General features: G+C 43.7%; 1 protein-coding gene across 1 annotated transcript in view; it reads left to right on the top strand.

Annotated features, from left to right (window-relative positions):
* Positions 1–211: 211 nt before the first annotated feature.
* Positions 212–20,613, top strand: part of SFXN2 (sideroflexin 2) — a 112,890-nt gene continuing 92,488 nt past the window's right edge. Inside the window, exon 1 of the mRNA XM_083505119.1 lies at positions 212–431. The gene's annotated coding sequence lies outside the window, so the exon portion shown is untranslated. The remainder of the gene's footprint in view (positions 432–20,613) is intronic.

The following is a 20,613-nucleotide window of genomic DNA, read 5'->3' as shown; positions in this document are numbered from 1 at the left end:
CCAGTGCAACAATCAATAGGAAATTCATATAGAAACAGCAACAGGATTGTGCACTGAAAACTTGAATAATAATAATAATAACAATAATTTATTATTTCTACCCCGCTCATCTGGCTGGGTTTCCCCAGCCACTTTGGCGGCTTTCAACAGAACATTAAAAACAGAGTAAAACTTCAAACATTAAAATCTTAAACAGGGCTGCCCTCAAATGTCTTCTCAAAGTCAGATAGTTTATTTCCTTGACATCTGATGAGAGGGCGTTCCATAGGGTGGGCGCCACCGAGAAGGCCCTCTGCCTGATTCCCTGTAACCTCATTTTTCGCAGTGAGGGAACCGCCAGAAGGCCCTCAGCGCTGGACCTCAGTGTCCGGGCTGAACAAAATGAAAGAATGCTCTTCTGTTGGTCATCCATACAGGCCCTCATTCCAAGAGTAAGGACTCTTCATCCATTTCTTCTGTATTTGAAGTAAAGCATGTGAAGTGTGTGGGGAGTGGGGAAAAGTACAGGATTATCTGAATAAAGACATAGGATGGGGTTTGGCTACTAGAAGGCATTTGTTTACTGTGCCTCAAGCAACTGGCTCTTCCTGGATTTGTGGTTTAGAGCACCCAGCGATTTCTTTCTCACATAAATATGTCTGAAGAATTGAAGTTGTGTAGAGTGTCCAAATATGGTCCTGGCTTTTTTGTGAACTTACCATGTTTGTAATTTTATGTAACCTGTTGTAATTGACCCAAAGCTTAACATACACACAGGCGAGAAACAAACGAACAACCTTAGAGGCAGCTGGTATCTCTTGTCCCTACTGAAATGGAAAAGAGGGCCTGTTGATGGGAAAGTTGATGGTGTTTGTAACTGATAGGAGCTCTTCTCATTCAGCCTTAATGATTTTAAAGATGACATTCCAGGGACTTGAAATTGGACCAGTAGTAGGAAATCCATATCCCAAACTTTCAGCAACAATTTCTTATTTTCGGCTAGATGAGTTTCTTTACCAGGTCTGGCTGGTATAGAGATGGAAGCAAAAGCTTTGGAGAAAGAGATTAAGCTTTGTCTTTGCTAGAGTCTACCTTTTTAAAGAGTACAACATGTGAACCGTTCTTTTCTTTCTGTCGTCATGTGAACTTAAAGAAAAAATGTCAAATTTAAAACATCCTGTTTTGAGCTGGGGAAGAAGTGAACCTGGAATCTCCTGGGGATATTGATCCATCAAGCGAGGCCTACTCTGCCTGATTTAGAAGCACTAACTTTGGCAATATATTGGTAGTGCCTAGTTTGACCAACAAGGCTCATGCAAGATGGCGGAAGAAGGTGCCAAGGGTGGTTCTCTTCCAAGTAATGGGAAAAGGACACCCAGTGAGTGAAATGGCAACTTGCATACCCACATTAGGAAATGAGGTTGTGTGATGCTGAAATAAAAAGTCAACATAAACTACAAGTAAAATTAAGGTATGTAAGTTGAGAACTCAGGGGAAGTGGCAGTTGAAGAGTCTGTCTTTTAACTAGTTTAATGGCTTCAGATCAGGGAATGGAATCTGCATTATTTAACCCACTATAGATCTGACAAAAAGCAATGAACACAGCTCTTGTGTACACCTGACAGAAAGAAGCAACCCTATATTCAAAAAGTAATGGAAAACCCTGGCTCATGATTCCACTGTGTTACTCATCACTGTCAGAACACTCAGAACGTATAAGGAGGGAGGAGAGTAGCCATGTGATGACCATGGAAATATTGAGCATTAAAGCTGTGGTGAATATTTGCAAGCGTTTTTGGCATGGAAAGAAGAGTTGAGGATGTTTTTTACACACACAAGCGCGCGCGCACACACACACACACACACACACACACACTATCACCTTGTTTGTGTGTCTTCAGTTTGACAGCAGGCCTAATAGGCAGTTTCCTTGCTCCCATTTTTTAAATTGAATGGAACAGTGATGTCGTCACTGATGGTGCCACCAAACCTTAATTCACTGCTTAGAAATGCTGGATATTAAGCAACATATAAATATATGAAATAAATACATCCGAATGAGTTGGTTCTGCTTGCTTTCAGGCTCACTGCGTTACCTTTGCTTGCTTTCAGTAATGTCATAAATAGCTAAATCTGATTGGGTAGTTGTTGGCATCAAAGACCAATTGGGGTTTAAATAATAAGGTAGGAAATGTGGGTGTATGTATTGATGAGGGGAAAGCATGGTGCTGAAGCAGCTGCTGACAGGGCTCAGAAGAGCTCACAGTGGAGTACCTTGGCCTGCATGTCAACAGTACAGATAAGGAGAGCCCTTGAGGAGGGATGGGGTTGCATGTGACCCCCACAGCTGCACTGTGTACTCTCCCCTGAACATTGTAGTCTTAGGGAATAAAAATGCCTGCAAAATTTGAAACCCGTTTCATTTCAGCTGGGATAGCTCATTTGGTAAAACATGAGATTCTTAATCTCTGGGTCATGGGTTCGACGGCCACCTGGGGCAAAAGATTCCTTGCAACTCTATGATTCTGTGAGTCTATGAGCCCTATTTTCTCCTGACTATAATGGGGCGGCAGGGGGAATGTGACTTGAGGGGGAGGGGTGTTACAGTTTATTTTAAAGGGCTTTGAGAGGGTGCCATACTTGGTGGACAGTTCCCTCATAAGGCCCTTCTGAATGACTTTAGGACACCTTGCAATCTTTGCCTAATTCACCCTCATGACAACTCTATGGTTTGATTATTGATTTAACTATAGAGTCAGGAAGTCAAAATTGCAGTACTGCCTGCGGAAATTCACCCTCTTGCAGAAATTTGACTGTTTGACATGATGCACACCCATTTGTTTACGCAATGTGTGCACAGACGCAAGTAATCAAAAGAATTGGTGCATACATGCTCACACGTGTATGGAAGAATTTAAATAAATTAATGAGCATGACTGCACTTTTGTTTTGTTTTGTTTTGTTTTGTTTGTTTGAAAATATTCTGCCCTACCTTTTGGTGTTGCTGATCCCAGGATGAGTTACAAAACATAACATGATAATCTGATCATAATACAATGAAATAGCAACATATAAGAACATATCAGGTAAGACAGCAATTATAAGATTCATATTCCATCGTACACAAAGCAGATCGTTCCGATAAAACTTATATCACATCAATGCCTGGGAAAACAGGTGCATTTTAAGTTGGCACTGAAAAGCAAAGGCAGCAGGTGCCAAGCATATCTCAGAGGAGAAGGCATTCCATCAGCCAGGCACCAATCTCGAGGAGGCCCAATTTTCTGTTGTTTCTAAGCACTGCACACCCATTGTGCATGTGTACAGTTATGTAAACTGTTAACGATTTGGCAACTTCATATACATCTATGCAATTGTTCTCTAAACTACTGAGCTAGCAATGTAGAAAGATGCAATTTGTCTACTACCTTATATATGTTGTTGAATTTGTGTTTTGTAGTATTTCCTCCATAGCTATTTCTTGCCTCATCCCTGCGGTGATACTGTCGGGATCTTGCTTACAGTCTTCTTTCTTCTTTGGCAATCACTCGTAGCCGAGTAAGATTGTCTTCCATAAACACGATTTTAACATTGAGTCCGTAAGTGACTGTGGAGGCCAATTCTGGATCCACCTGTCCTTCCACAGTGGGGACATTGGTTTATGGGTAGGAGTTGATCATGGTGTGGATTTGTCAAGCGTGCCTTCCTTTTAGCATGTTTCTCCCTTGCGTCCTGAGTTTGTGTGTGTTCAAAGCCCGTGACACCTTTGGTAAAGGTTGTTCTCCAATTGGAGCGCTCGCAGGCAAGTGTTTCTCAGTTGTTGGTGTTTATACTACATTTTTAAAAAATTGCCTTGAGATGGTCTTTAAACCTCTTTTGTAGACCACCATTTTTAAGTTTGGAATAGAGTAGTTGCTTTGGAAGACGTTAATCAGGCATCCGCACAACATGACTAGTCCAACGAAGCTGATGTTGAAGAATCATTGCTTCAACACTGGTGATCTTTGCTTCTTCCAGTACACTGGTATTAGTTCGCCTGTCTTCCCAAATAATGTGTAAAATTTTTCAGCGACACTGTTGATCTTTCGAGGAGTTGGAGATGGCGTTTGTAAGTGGTCCATGTTTCACAAGCATACAGTAAGGTTGGTAGTACAATAGCTTTGTAAACAAGCATTTTGATTTCCCTGTGAATGTCCTGGTCCTCAAATACTCTGCACTTCAATTGGGAGAAAGCAACACTGTAGACGAATGTACACATTGTACGTGCATAGTTAATGTACACTGTCTGAACATGGCTAATATTTTAATGCTGAAGTCCTGTGCCTACTGTCTTGTGCTGTGAGTAAGACCCATAGAACACAGTGGGGCAAACTTCCCAGCAAACATAAGAGGATTGCGCTCCAAGTCATTAGCAAAGGCTGAGCTGGTCCTTAAGGCCACTGGCGTCTGAAAACCTGGAGCAAGCACAGAGGTCAGAGAGGAAAACAAATATGAAGTGAGAGTTCCAGGCGTACATTCCTGTGTTGAGGAGGTAAAATGACAAAAGGGGGGACTGCAGGGGGATGTTTGACAGCACCTTTATTAGTCTGTCTTAAAATATTAGTTTTCAATTGATGAGCTAGAGACTGCGCTAGATAAATTGATTCTTTTTTCCCCCCTCCAGCAATCAATTCTTCCTTTTGAGTAGGGAATTGGACATGGCTTTTATTGTTGTAAGCAAGCAGCTCCTTCCTCATATGAAGAACAAGCAGGAATTGGTTTCCCCTGAACTAGCACTAGATCCATGAGTATCAGCCATGTAGCGAAGGGAAAAGAGGGCCGTTCCTTCCTTGGGTTGGGTGTCCATGGGAAGAGGTTGCTGGAACAGATCCTGGTTTCAGCAGTATTGTAATTGAATGACATGCCCCTGGAGTAACAAAAAGGATGGAAATTGCTATATTATGTGGGAGAAAAGTCTCTGTTCTCAGTGGGAACATTTTAAGTATGTCAGGCCAGGTAGTGAGCGTCCCAGGGAATGCAGCGCCCTAGAAGGACTCCATGCAAGAAACAGTTAAGGCCCCGAAGTAGCTTGAAGCCGAGTGTGCCTCCCTAGAGAGGGGTGCGTGGGATGCTGCTTGTTTTTCTCAGGAGGTGCAGATGTGCCAAAACATACAGCTGTGCACATTGAGGATACAGAGCTGAGAATGAGAGGCTTTGTGTTTCATCAGTATTTTCTTGCTGTCTTTGTGAGGCAGCATGCTTCCAGCTTCTTCCTTCTCCTCCCCCAGCACCAGTCCCAGCCAAAATAACACACCATCAGCGGCCAAAGACTCTCTGCAGCATGCAGTATTTCCTGCTGTTTTAGAAATGGGGGCCACAGGAGGGGCAGAATCAAAACCGATGTGTTGTCCATGCTGTTTCAGAAAAATTAAGAGAGTGTGCGCGCAGATATACAGTTACCTTAAAAAAAACAACTAGCTTAACATTGTGGGTGCTAAAACGTTGGATTTTAAATCTTCATTTGCATTTCAGAACCTACACACCTTTTTTAATTTTTGCATTCAGACACTATCCTACCATTGTTGGCTAATAACGACTTATTTTGACATGTGTAGGGTTTTTCTTTAGAAACAATAAGGTTATAGCGTATTGTTACTGAGAAGCTAAATAGTGCTGTGGCTATTTGCAAAATAAATTGTTTTATTAATCCCTCAACTTTCTGGTGAGGTAAACTTTTGTTTATAAAATAACCCTTCAAAGGCACAGTTCCAGTACAAATTTAGATAAATATGAAAGGGAGGGCAAAGATAATTTTGTGAAATAAAGGTCCTGTTTTATCGTTGAATAAAAATTCCCAGGGGGTCTTGGGAAAAGGCCAGTAACATTATAAACTGATTTCAAACTCCATTACAGCTAGAGCACAGGCCACTGCCATGGTGTTTCTCTGTCCCTTACTGCTTTAGGCTCATCTTTTAGAATTTGGCTCAATTTGTTATGTTAATCTGTCTCTGTCCCCATCAACTCCCTTCCAACTGTGATCAGCTGAGTCAAGATGGCAGGTGGGGGCTAAAGTGGATCCTGTGAATCAAGTGGCTTAACATTTATCTAAGAACTAAACTCAACAGGGTAAGGCCCCCTCCATTTCACAGATGCTTGAGTGTGCCAAGTGAAGCCAGGAGGCAACGTACCATCTGCCAGAGGGACCCATGAAATCATAGAATTGTAGAGTTGGAAGGGACCCGAACAGCTCTTACTGTTAGAAAGTTCTTCCTGATGTTTATTTGGAATCTTCTTTATTGTAACTTGAAGCCATTGGTTCAATTCCTACCCCCCAGAGCAGGAGAAAACAGGCTTGTTCCCTCTTCCATGAGACAGCCCTTGAGATATTTGAAGATAGCTATATATCTCCTCTCAGTCTCCTATTTTCCAAGCTAAACATACCCAGCTCCTTCAATTGTTCCTCATAAGGCTTGGTTTCCAAACCTTTGATCAACTTGGTTACCCTCCTCTGCATATGTTCCAGCTTGTCAACATGCTTCTTCAATTGTGGTGCCCAGAATTGGACACAGTATTCCAGGTGTGATCAGACCAAGGCAAAATAGAGTGGTACTATTACTTCCTTTGATCTGAACACTATACTTCTGTTGATGCAGCCTAGAATAGCATTAGCTTTCGATTGGAGAAACAACAGTACAAAAGCCACCACCACTACTACTGCTACAGTTCACTTGGATGTTGGCTTTAGTCACGACATACTTCTGATCATGATCGGGTGCACTTTTTCACCAGCCATGTGTTGACACCTACATTAATCATCAGAAACTCTCCATACTATTCTCCAGGCCATCTTAGTGAAGACTGAACTATTGCCACTTGAAAAGGAAAGCTCTCCGTCACTTACCCATATCTGGCTCATGACCCTTTTACCTGAACAGTAGCCTATAACAGCTATAGAGGTGGGGAGTAAAGGTAAAGAACTCCTGGATGGTTAAGTCCAGTCAAAGGTGACTACGGAGTTGCGGCACTTATCTTGCTTTCAGGCCAAGGGAGCCGGCGTTTGTCCACAGACAGCTTTCCAGGTCATGTGGTCAGCATGACTAAACCGCTTCTGGTGCTATGGAACACTCTGACGGAAATCAGAGTGCATGGAAACGCCGTTTACCTTCCTGCCACAGTGGTACCTGTTTATCTACTTGCACTGGTGTGCTTTTGAACTGCTAGCACGGCAGGAGCTGGGGCAGAGCAATGGGAACTCAGCCTGTTGTGTGGATTTGAAGCACCAACCTTCTGATCGGCAAGCCCAAGAGGCTCAGTGGTTTAGACCACAGCGCCACCCGCATCCAAGGTGGGGAGTGTGTTTGAGCTTCTATGTGCAGAATATATCAACTGATGCTGCAGAAGATGTTAATCAAAGGACAGAAGAGCTGGTTTTGATTTTGCTCCATGTCTGCCAGCCACCTAGACATTAAGCCCCATCCCAGTAACAGCTGCCGAACATCTGCAAGGCTCATAACAGCCCCATAAAATGTGCCCGTAAAACACCTCCCAACATGCCTGATCCTAGCTCAGATATACACAAGTGCTTATAACAGGAGCTCTTAGTTCCTCAGGGGACAATATACTTCAGCCATCTCCTACTTGACTCTAGCAGTATAACTGCCACCCAGGAAACAGAGCAGGAGAGAGGATTCCCCAATTAGTTCTGATCCTATATCTGACAAAAAAGAGAGAGAGAGAGAGAAGGACATGGCATAGCATCCAAGAACAGGTTGGTTGTGTTGAGGAGTGGGATGCAAGCAGCAAAGGACTGCCAAAGGATATAGGCCAGCTTGTGTGGGGAAACTGAAGTGCCAAGCTGATGATAAAAGACAGAGTAGCCATTTCAGATTTCACTGAGGATGTGAGTCACATTCAACAAGCATCGAGGCCCACTTAACTTTTTTAGGTACCAATAGCTACTCAGCATGTAGAGCCAAGTGTTCCAAAGGAATCGTATTGGGAGAGCTTTGCTCAATAAGGCGCCTTATTAATTTTTTAAAAGAAACTGAATATATCCTGAAATACTGATGTTGGGGAGGCAGTGCAGTCACTGCAGTTAAAGCGGGTAACAAGGGCAAGCAAAAGACTCTACTTTGAAAGAGAACAGTTTGGGAGAGAAGAGAGGCACACAATGTTCATTTGATTCCGTGAAATGTGGTAAAAAGAAGAACTGTCAATGAACAGGAGGGAAAGCAGGCTGAGCTAAGAGGCAAATGAATTGACCAGGTTGGGAGCAGCAGCAGCAGCAGCAGCAGCAGCAGCAACAATATCAGGAGGGACCATGTGAAAGGGCTTTGGTATTTGTGAGAGAGAGAGCAAAGGAGAGGCTCCAGGATACTTTGCCAGAGAGGGATTTTTGGTTAAGAACACTGGTGGTAGTAGTTGTGAAGGGAACCACATCTGCACATAGGATTTTAAGCCAGATAAGCGCATTCATTTCTGACTATAATGAGGTATATAAGTGCCTACAACAAATGCTCTGAAAATGCTTTTGTTGTTGTTGTTTCAAATCAAACCTCAATGCAGTGGTACCTCGGGTTACATACGCTTCAGGTTACACTCCGCTATCCCAGAAATAAGTACCTCGGGTTAATAACTTTGCTTCAGGATGAGAACAGAAATCGTGCTCTGGCGGCGCGGCAGCAGCAGGAGGCCCCATTAGCTAAAGTGGTGTTTCAGGTTAAGAACAGTTTCAGGTTAAGAACGGACCTCTGGAACGAATTAAGTACGTAACCAGAGGTACCACTGTATAGGTGAAATTAAGTTTTAAATCGTTCTGTGAAACTAGTGGAATCTCTTTGACTTCTGCAAATGTGACCCAAAATGGCCCCTCCCTTGGCTTTGTCCACTCTGAACAGGACTGTGATTTATCATTGTGTCCTGTGAGCAGAGATGGCATAAGAACAGGGTGGGAGAACGTGTGGTCTGTCTGTTGGCTATGCTGGCAGGGGCTGCTGGGAGTTGGAATCCAACAAAGTCTGGAAGGCCACAGGTTCCCCACCCCTGCACTGAAACCCCCATCTAACCCCAGCCTCTCTCCTGTCATCATCTCACTGGCCTCCTCCCCTCTGTTCCCATCCTCCTGCCTGCCTTTTGAAATCCCAGGTGAAAAGTATGTCAATTAGATAATCTCTGTAACTTGCTCATACGCACATCTACTTGTGAACAAATGCTGATTCTCTGCCAGCTTTTCCTTTCTCTCTGTTACTAAGGGAAGGGGCAGGGAAGCCTTGTGCATTCCTCCAGGGAGTTTGTTTAGGCCAAGCCTTGGGATGTCTAAGCCTCTCCCTTGAAGAATTCCTTGTGGGCAAAAGCAGGGACCTAATGTCTTCTCCATTAGATGATAGCTCTCAAAGATTTTGACATATGCCGTAACGATTGACGTACTATGTCAGGATTAGGGAAGGCTTAAGTATTTGGAACTCTGTAAGGAATAATAAATGTTTGTACAATGTTCTTGGGGAAAAGGCATTAGGCTAGAACATACATGACTGAACAAGGAGTTACTAGGTGGCAAGGTGAATATTTTCTCTCCCTCCCTTCCTCTCTTCCTCTCCCTCTCCTTTTTAAAAACAAGAATATGCCATACATTTCAATAAAGTTTGTGACATAACAGCACTGAAAACAAGAATAAAGTATGCTGGGTAGAAGAGGGCAGCTCTTTGCTTGGTCAGTTGCTCCATCAGACAGTTGGCGTTTTCTAGGCTGGCCTTGATCTGAGCACATACAGATACAGAGGCTTCACTCCAGTGTTGACCTTCAAAACATAGCAGCTGTGTTTAATAGGATGGGCAGGAATAGTCCTTCCTCTTTAGCAAGCCTAAGGTTCACCTACAGTAACCAGCAAGTTTAGGACTGATTTATCCAGGACCAAGTGTATATTGTGAGGAACATGTTTTTGTAGCCCACAACCACTAGCTTGTCCTACCTGAAGCAGCACTGTGCTTCTCTTCCAAATCTGTTACATCCATATCTCAAAACGGTACTAAGTATACAATGATGGCCTCCAAACTTGTTGATTTGGTGAAACATTTTTGCAAACTCCTTTATTCTGGCCTTTGTCGTGCCCATGCTCTTGTGCCATTTCTGGTCCCCTCCCCCTTATAAATCTGATCCATTTATATAACATATATTCATATCCACAACATCAAAGAACAGTAGATTGCAATACCTTATGGGCTCTAATTATTAGGCAACACAATGTAATCTGTCATCCTCCCATACTGTTGGGTAGGGAACAGTCTCTGGCCTACAGGGCTTTCTTATGGTTGCCTCATGCAGTTATGAGTGGATGGACGGGCACTTGCATGTGTTAAGCATGGCTATGCAGTCTGGGAAGGGTAAAGCACAAATACAAATTGGTAAGAAGTCACAGTCACAGATTCACTTCAAGGGACTCACCTCCATGTGTTTTGTTTAGGAATGACTGTGGGAAGGAGCCTCCAGACAAAGTATATTAGCAATATATTATCTGGCAGCACTCCTGCCTAAAAAATATACCAATGATAGCTGCACTGCGCAAGTGCTTTCCCAATTACTTTGCCTATAATATTGGGCCCTCTGTGCCCCAGGGTGACTTTTGAGTAAGTCATTGTTTCTTTCCCTTCTTCTTTTTTTCTTTTTAAATATTTGTATATCGCCCTTCATCTGAAGACCCCAGGGTGGCTCACAACAGAAAAAGTCACGGTGACATTTCTCTTGTGGAAACATCTCAGCTAAGGAAAGTGATATTCCCAGCACCTTGGAAGGATCAAGCTCCTTGCAGTTTCTCAAGTTTGGCATCTAAAAGAAGAGGTGCATAAATTAGAGAACGCTGAAGTCATGCCTGAACTTTCCATTGCCACTGACACAGAAAGAGACACTCAGGATGCTCCTGCCTCTAAAATCAGAACAGTGCAATGCTAGATGTCCAGTACTAATGCCACTTGGGGCTCAACACAGATGCCAGCACCATGTTCACAACAGTGGATGCCACGAAATCCCTTGGCTTGGGTGTGTGCTGACTTGTAACCAATCTATAATCAACCCATGGCATAGCAGACTATAGGCAAATCAGGTTTTGCATCAGTATGCAGTCAGTGTTAGGCAGGCCCATCGGTTTGTGCATCTGTTCAAAGTCAAAGTTTGACTCTGCTTCTCCCTCACTGTGTCCTTGCCATGTGCAAGAAAGTGTATATTTTATTTTTGCTAAACATTTTCTTGCTCTTCCTTCTCTGCTGATTAGGGTGTCCTAAACATAGAACAGTACAGTGGTACCTTGGTTCTCAAATTTAGTCCATTCTGGAAGTCCCTTCCCAAACCAAAGCGTTCCAAAACCAAGGCATGCTTTCCCATAGAAAGTAATGCAAAATGGATTAATCCGTTCCAGACTTTTAAAAACAACCCCTAAAACAGCAATTTGACATGAATTTTACTATCTAACGAGACCATTGATCCATAAAATGAAAGCAATAAATGATGTGCTGCAGCCACACAATCCATCAGTAGCTGAACTGGGTTCCACACAGTCACAAAAACAAAACAAAAAGAACTGCAAAAACAAAAACACAAAATAAATAGCAAAAAAAGGCAGACCTCAGTGTAACACTCAAAACGGAAGTGTGGCACTCAAAATGGAGCATGTTGAGCTTCCGAAAAACATTCACACTTAACTTCCAGGTTTGCAGTGTTTGGGTTCCAATTTGTTTGAGTACCAAGGTGTTTGAGAACCAAGGTACCACTGTACCCAATTTGAAGGGCTGTCAGACAGCACTCCTCTATTTGAAGAGCAGATTCTGTTGAAAGGTGAAGAAGAGAAGCCTTGAAAGAGTTAGCACCTGGTCAGGTTACCTGGTCAGTCTTCCTCATGATGATGCAATGGATTGTAGTTCTAGCTACATTCTAGCAAGCTTTTCCAAATCTGCACCAACACAGATAAGTGCAAATGTAAAGCAAATCTGTGCCTTCTTTGGTCTTTTTTTTTTCCTGAGTGAGGCATTACTTATTGTTTTAGGAAGTCCAAAAGCGGCTACCCTAAATTGATCAGAGCTAAGATGAAACTCCAACTAGAATTTATAGTAGTGAATCTGTGCAATTTTATTTCCATGCTGAGCACTTTGATGTGCTTTTGATATGACAGCTTCACTCCTTGTTCCGCAATAGCTAACTGGGGCATGTCTAGCAGCCAATGCAGAAACTCAGCAGAGAGCCTTACTTGATTTATGTGGCCCAAAGGAGCCAACCCCTAGGCGCTCCCAATAAAATATTCAAGGGGGCTGCCCTACCCGCAAAGTTGATGGGCATTGTCATTCGAATGGTGTACTTGCACCGTGTCTTGTGATCAATTATGTGGGGTGGTGTTTCCCTGCCCCCCCCAATATTTTATTCAAGATGACACCCCTGATCTGGCCCTTCTCAGGATAGCCACCCTGACTATCATAATCGCCGCCTCCTCCACCACATTTGTACAGTGCTCACTGAGCAAAATGTTGAATGCACTTTATCTCAGTACAGTGGAACCTCGGTTGTCGAACGTAATCCATTCCGGAAGACCGTTTGACTTCTGAAACGTTTGAAAACTGAGGCACATCGGGCAGTTGGCAATTTCAATGGAGAAAATGGAGAAATATGCCTTGGAAGCCGTTCGACTTCCTAGGTGCGTTCAAAAACAGGAGTATTCACTTCCGGGTTTTTGGCGTTTGGGTTCCGAATCATTCGGTTTCTGAGACACTCAAAAACCGAGGTTCCACTGTAACTTCTACAATGGCCTTGTAATATGAATCAGCATTATTGCTTCTGCATTTGCATAAGGCTTCCCACACACAGAAAACTCCCGATTTATGAGGTGATTACATTCAAAGGCACTGTGCCTTTAAGTGAAATTGTGTATACTTGAAAGGCCATTCCTGGCTCAGAGTGCATACTCTTAGTCCTTGCACTGCACACAGCATCTTTAATGGACCTTTTCTCTCCGCCCCACCCCCCAAATCTAGCTGCAAACATGCCAAATTGCAAAGCACTTGAACTGCATTTGCACTAAAACATTGCTGTCCAAAAGCTCCTGGTTGATTTTAAAATCACAAGATTTAAAAATACTGCAGTGACAACTTTTCATTTGCCTTCTGGTTCATTGTGAGCGGGCAGAACTGTACAATTCAGTACATCACATGAACAGATGTGACACTTTCCCCTGGGAACAGAATCGGCTTCATAGCAGGAAAAGGCAGCTGTCCTGTGGCAGCACTGGAGGCAGCGGACCATCAGCCCTGTCAAGGATGAGAGGTGGGTTAGTCAAGCCAACTTGTTTCCTTCACTAAGGCCCAGTCCTGAGGTGATACTCTTAGGTCACAAGACAGGAATCGGCTCTCCAACATTTCAACACTAAACATGGTGTTTTTTTGACACCACACAATTTGCAAGTTTTCAACCCAGGTAAGTACGGTAACTATAGCAGAAGCCAAATGAGGAGTACTTAGATCTTGGATACAGTTAATATTCCTTGCTTGATATATTGGCGCTTTCCAACCTTATTGACATTTATGGACCACAAGCCAGTGACAAAATAAAAATAAAAATAGTTTTAGGTCAGAGTATACTGAAACGCGGGTGGTGCTGTGAGTTAAACCACAGAGCCTAGGATTTGCCAATCAGAAGGTCAGCGGTTTAAATCCCCGCAATGGGGTGAGCTCCCGTTGCTCGGTCCCTGCTCCTGCCAACCTAGCAGTTCGAAAGCATGTCAAAGTGCAAGTAGATAAATAGGTACCACTCCGGTGGGAAGGTAAACGGCGTTTCCGTGCGCTGCTCTGGTTCGCCAGAAGCGGCTTAGTCATGCTGGCCACATGACCCGGAAGCTGTATGCTGGCTCCCTCGGCCAATAAAGCAAGATGAGCGTCGCAACCCCAGAGTCAATCACAAACCTAATGGTCTTTACCTTTATACTGAAACCCCAGTAAACTCAGTAATATTCTCAGAGGAAAGCTTCTGGTTTTTGGTAAATCAAGTAAGCTCTGACATATAAGAAAATATACACAAAATTGCATGCTGATTAACATTGCCCTACTCCTGATGGCAACAAGCTACAGAAGAGGGCAAAAGCCTTGCAGTTGTATTACCAGAGCATTCACTGCCTGTGATGTAGAACCCCCTATCTCTGAGAGAAGCAAAGCAAATATGTTGGCAAATACGTTAGCATGAACGCATGCTGAATTTCCCACACAGGTAAAGAGCTTGGAACCGGAGTAAATTGGTTGCACTTACCGTATTTTTCGCCCTATAGGACGCACTTTTTCTCCTCCAAAAATGAAGGGGAAATGTGTGTGCATCCTATGGGGCGAATGCAGGCTTTCGCTGAAGCCTGGAGAGCGAGAGGGGTCGGTGCGCACCTACCCCTCTCGCTCTCCAGGCTTCAGGAGAGCCCCGTCGCCAGCCCCGCAAACTCGGGGAACAGCGGGAGGCGCAGCGTGCCTTTCCCGCTGTCCCCCGACTTGGCTAGAAGCCTGGCGGGGGGGAGAAGCCTGCTCCTCCCCGTCGCCAGCCCCGCAAACTCGGGGGACAGCGGGAGGCGCAGCGCGCCTTTCCCACTGTCCCCCAACTTGGCTAGAAGGCTGGTGGAGGGCTTTCCCCTCCTCCAGCCCCGCAAGCTCCCAGAGCAATGCCAAAGCTGCACGCAGCTTCCACATGGCTCTGGGTCCCGTTCTGGGGGCTGGGGGAGGGGGAAGCTCCGCTTTCCCCGCCCCCAGCCCCACAAGCTCCCAGAGCGATGCCAAAGCTGCCAAAGCCCGAGCTTCCCCAGCCCCGCGCCTGGGGGGGAAAATAAATGTTTTCCCTTTATTTCCTCCCCCAAAATCTAGGTGCGTCCTATGGGCCGGTGCGTCCTATAGGGCGAAAAATACGGTAGTTCCCATTGAAAACAGTGGGACTTCATGCCTAACTTGTTTTCATTCCTAGAAAGTGAAATCTGCTTTGATAAATAATTCTGAAATAGAGCCTGGAGGGCTGGAACAGAAATGGATAGAAGCCTGTCCTGTCTAAAAATAAAGCTGTGCTGTTGTATTATTATTATTATTATTATTATTATTATTATTATTATTTATTTATTTATTTATTTATTAACTGCATGGTTACATATAGTGAATAACAGATTAAATAGTGGGAAGGCGCTCATATCTTACTGTTTGCTTCACAACCTGTGGCCAGTACTTTGCTTTGAAAAGATGTCATTCTTATGGCATGATAGTTAATCATTGTTACTAAGTGCATTTTTTTTCATAAGTTAATTATCTTTCCAAGCCCAGCCTTGCCTTACATTGGACTCTGGTCTTGCACAGATGATAAGTGTAAATTCATATTGTTTCTGGCACACTTGAGTGGCCTGTGGATTGGTATGGTCATTCTGCACTGTAATTTTTTAGCCCCAAACTGCATTCTAGCATTTGTGTACTGCACCTGCAAGTCCCCTTTCAACAGCAGAATCCACCCCCCCACATAACTGAGGGGAGAAGAGACTTGCTGGGAATGTGGTATGGGATAAGTGCATTGCTGCCTTTTGAACCTTTTTTAAATAATAAAAAATCTGGTAACATGGGCTTTCCAGCCCCACAGTGGGAGAAGAGCATGGCTTCAAATTAGTTGAAACTGAATGTTAACGAAGGATGCTGAGGATAAATTTGTTGGTGTTACCCCCTTTTAAAGAGGAAGGGTAAGAGCTGCTGTGCTAAAAGAACTCCATGGCTTCTAAAGGATGATTTTAAAAAGAAAACAAAACAAAAGGAGTGACCATAGAAGGATAAATATGTCTCCAGCTGAGTGGTGACTAACTTGCGGCTCTTCAGATGCTGTTCAATTACAGCTCTCATCATCCCTCCCCATTGGTCATGCTGGTCTGGGGCTGAGAAGAGTTGGAGTTCAACAACACCCAGAGGGCCACAGTTGCCCCACACCTCCTTCTGCCATTCTACCAACTCCAGTGCAAATGTTGGAGCCACAGGCTGATGGAAGAATTACGCTGAGCACAAAATAGCTTTCCTATGTAACCATGACACAGGCCAGCATAGCTTAAAAGGAGTCAAATCTCTCAAGGCGCTGCGCTATTTCTGCCTGGACTTGATACATTTGTTCTGCTCCTCCCCAACCCCATGAGGGAACCTAGCCACTTTTGTCCTCACAGTGCAATAGATGGTGTAATGTTGATTTAGCCATTAGCCCCCTCCCCAGCTGTTTTTAGGCAGGCTGTCATTTTGCTGTTTGTTTGTTTGTTTGTTTGTTTGTTTGTTTGTTTGTTTGTTTGTTTGTTTGTCTAAAGTGCCACTTTACAGTTAAAGTTCATAGTTGAAAGCTCGTTCCAGAGATGGACATGAATTTGCAATTCAGAGGCCATAGCCACATGTTCAAAGGATGCACATGAGAATAAAAAGAGGAGGTAGCATGTTCACTGGCCACGGCCCCCCCAATGTCTGCATCTGGACCAGCTTTACCTTCTCCCCCTCCTCATGTTGACATTAAAAGTCTGAAGCTGAGTTCTTCGTGCATTTGGGTGAAAGTGCTAAGAATCTTTGCAATCAGGGCTCCTGGAAGCTGGGAGTGGGCCTCCTCCTCACTTCATTCCCAAAACATTCTTTGAATTCTTCAACAGGGCTACTGTCACCAGCCAATCAGAACTATGCACCGTTGACATCGGTTGCTAGCTAGCAGAACTCAGTTCAACCTTGGGGGTGAATTAATTGTTTGTTTAAACAGACCCTGGTCAGCGCACTTCCAGAGTGAAGATCTGCAGCATGTAGCGGTAAATCGCTAGAAAGGAGTCATAGGATACCAAAATTACAACAATGTCTCAAAGAAAAACATGCAAGGGTTGAGCTACTCAAAACTTACTTTTGGCAAGAATGGAAAGATCACTAAATCAAGATCAGAGCTTAAAAATCCAAGTTACTACAGGTAGATGATTGCCTATGGTAAAATTTTGCACATCAAACAAGATGTATTATCATCGCCTTTATCACATTCCAGCATCACACCAAGAAATAGAACCCAGGGCAGGAATATGCATGCGAGGGGGCTGAGACAGCAGCTGGTTCAGTTTTAAAAGGCTTCCTATTGGGTTCCATGGGACAAAGTAAATAGGTTACATTCAGGCAGGAAGCCTTTCCCAGCCCCACCTAGATATGCCTAGGACTGAGCTTGAGAGCCACTGCCACTGAGCTACAGCCTTTCCTGTATGTCTGCCCTCCAGAAGCACCACTATTGCTACCCACATCCCCCCCCCCACCATTATCCCACTCACTCTGTGATGGTCTAACAAAGATGACACATCATTCTCTGCTAACACAGCCAGTTGCAGTTACCAAATACCCAGATGTATGTTAAATTTATTGTTTTTCACTGAGCTCACTTTTCCTTTTTTAGATTATTTTAAATAATCTTATACCTTTTCCTCCCGTGTTTTAGAACCATGTATTTTTGTAACCTGAAAGGGGCAGGGAAGCCTTAAGAGGCTGTTTCTATAACTCCAGGTCAGCTACAGGAAAAGACACAGGGCGAAAGTGCAGACCCACTGAAATTCATGGACTTAAAAGTCCATTGATTTCAGTGGGCCTACTCGGGATGTGATTGATGTTGGCTAGTGTTAAGTTGTGGGCGAACATATCAGACGACACAGCGATTCTTCAAACAGCTCTTCTTTATTCTGAGGCCAGAACTGAACTGAAGGCCTCAGTCAGCCTGCTTATATAGAGCTCCAGTACCTTGTTACTGTAACAACTTTCTAAAACTATCCAATCACTGAACGTCACTTTCAATCCTTCATTTGCATAACTATCTACAGTATCCCCCTGCTGGCCCAGGGTGAGAACTTCAGTACATAACAGCTATCACTCAGTGTATTTATATGATGACAGCCAAACAAGCATTGCATCCTATACTTAGTAAGGTGAGGGATAGGATGGGATCTTAGGAATGGCATGAGAAGTAGCTGTGCCCTTTTACCAGAACAGGGACGATAATCCTATGTGAAACTAGGGGGTAGTATGTATGAAAACTTGCCTGTAAAACACTTAGAAACATAGAATTATTGAGCTGGAAGGGACTTGTTTTGTTTCTGTTCCATAAAGGACAGATTGTGGTAAAGAAAAGAAAACTCAGCTCTTAAAAAAAAATTAAAAACAGTAGCCCCTAAAATATGACTTAAATAGAATAAGCTTAGTGCCTGCATCATTTTGCTTGATGAGGTCTAGTTGTGGCCCAAATAGTCTCATCTTCCTGAGCAACAATTCTAATGGAACATTACCCCACTCCCCATCCAGACAGTTCCTTCTATGGTATCTGTAGCTGTTTTTCATGCCTCGAAGTTGGCATGAGACCAGACACCAAACCAAACGCCTTTGGTTTCCTGATTCTTCCTCTGGGGCCTCTTTTATAGCTAAATCTTTAAAAGAAACTGCAAGAGAGACAGATTTGTCCCCAGGAGGCTGCATTTTTATGACAGCAATATTGCCACTTGGAAAGCCCACAAAAGGGATATCTTCTTTCTCATGTCACAAATGATAAAAGCAGGTTAATCAGGCAGAGACCATGCCTCACAAAACGTGTTTCCCTTAGCCAGGGTGGTCTTGCCTTGGGCTCACCTGCCAGTCAAAAGCCTGGCGTGGGGTGCTTCGCACATTTCTGCAGCGTCTGATGCAGACCACCACTAGAGGCAGGAGACTGGGCGGAAGAGGCTGTTGCATAGATCCCAAAATGGAGCTGTAATGTAAACCATCAGAAAGTTTTTTAAAAAGGAAGAAGTCTCGATAATCGCCAAAGTGAATGAAAGGATTTTGACCCTTTGGCAGTTTCTCTTTTGCCTGTCTTAAGTTTGGTTAACTATTTATAGAGTGAAAGAATGTCTCCAACTCATAAACAGCGGTTTCCATAACTACTTCCCACATCCAGCACAAGCTGCAGCAGAGCAGATTCATACAAACATCCTGCTTCATCTGGATTTGGGATGGGTGGGGGCCATGGTGGGTTGTTTATTAGTATTTCAGTTTTCACAATCAGCAGTTTCAGGGAGGGTGATGAAAGGCAGCTGAAAGTTTAACATGAGAATGCTGACGAAGCTGATGGGAAGGGATGATGGGTGTAAGAGGCAGAAGAGATTAATGAACAAAATCAAAAAGGGCAGCTAGCCAAACTGGAGGTGACTCAAAACTGGACATGAAAGCAATTAATGTAAATGTCTTCTATTATGTAAACAGCAGCCCAGGGAATCCTGACCAGCCCTGGGACCACAGGCAGCAGGTCTGGATAAAAATACCCACCGCCAGCATTGGCATTAACAGAGGATTCTCTCTCACTGCAAAGAGCAGCTTGCTCAGGAGCAATTTTCATGGGGACCACAGTAGCACAGAATGGGTGGGACTCTAACCTAAAGTATCATCTTCTCTTGTGCATACCCAGCCAATCCCTGCACTCTGCCGGAGAGAGCATCCTACAGATAGCATCTTATCAGGACGTCCTTTGGCATAATGCCGGAACTGGGTTTTTAGGCTAGTGAGATGTACCCTTTTGGAACAGCTTGCCATGGTATAACAGACAGGTGCTGTCTCTATTCTATTCTATTCTATTCTATTCTATTCTATTCTATTCTATTCTATTCTATTCTATTCTATTCTATTCTATCCATCTTTTAAAGGTGCTATCTCTATTCTAGTGTTCCCGTTAAAGACTTTCTTCTTTCCATAAGCCACTTAAGTGGAGATGTATGTTTTATATTTGAAATTGACTTTTATATATGTGTTTTTTAATTGTATTTTATTATATGCTATTGTTTTAACAGTTTTTATAGATATGAATATATATGCATATAGTTCAGCTCTAACTGAGCCAGAATGTTGGTGTGCATCTTGCTGAAGAAGATGCATAATGTATGGGCAACATTTTCACTTTAACTGAAATCTGAAAGTGCCTCTGCTCTCCATCTGGGTTCCTGATCTAGAGAAGACCTGCATGTGCAAGCCCTTATTCCAGAGGCAGATCATTGTATTTGGGCTGGTGCGCAGGATTCAGTTTCAGGAAAGAGAGAAACAAACAAGAGCCAAGACTCTTGTCTAGAGAAACTGTGATGGATGAGGAGAAAAATGAAGGCAGCGTCATTTGCCTTTCTACACAATTCTCCTTTCGTGCAGTACATGTAGTTATTATATTTGTGGTGTGGTATTCAGATGCCTCTTTCCAAAGGAGTGCTTCTATTGCAGACGACTTGGTTTTCCCCTGCACTCAGTTCCTGCCTTCACACCACTGCTCACCTGTTTGGAAGGGAGTGGTGGATCAAATCCAGCCTTCCTTTTCTCCCTCCAATCTCCACCCTTCCCCCATTGTTACAAGCTGTGCTTTTTTTCTGGGGGTACGTGGGGGTACGCATACCCCTAAACATTTTATGAATCTAAGCTTGGCCTCATTGAGGGGAAGTATTTCAATATGAATAGGAAAATGAGAGTATCCCTAAACCATTTTTTAAAGGGAAAAAAGCACTGGTAACAAGTACATTTGCAGCACTGAGGGATTAATCACCTGGAACTATGTGCTCAGCAGCCCCACCCTTGAACTTGTATATCTGTGTTTAAGGGAGGGGGGTCTAACAGGGACTGGATTTATGATACCTGA

The sequence above is a fragment of the Podarcis liolepis genome (genome assembly GCF_965112155.1).
Source record: "Podarcis liolepis genome assembly, chromosome: 5".
NCBI classification, from domain to species: Eukaryota; Metazoa; Chordata; class Lepidosauria; order Squamata; family Lacertidae; genus Podarcis; species Podarcis liolepis.
Note: the sequence above shows the minus strand (reverse complement) of the source record. Positions and strands in the feature narration are given on the sequence as shown.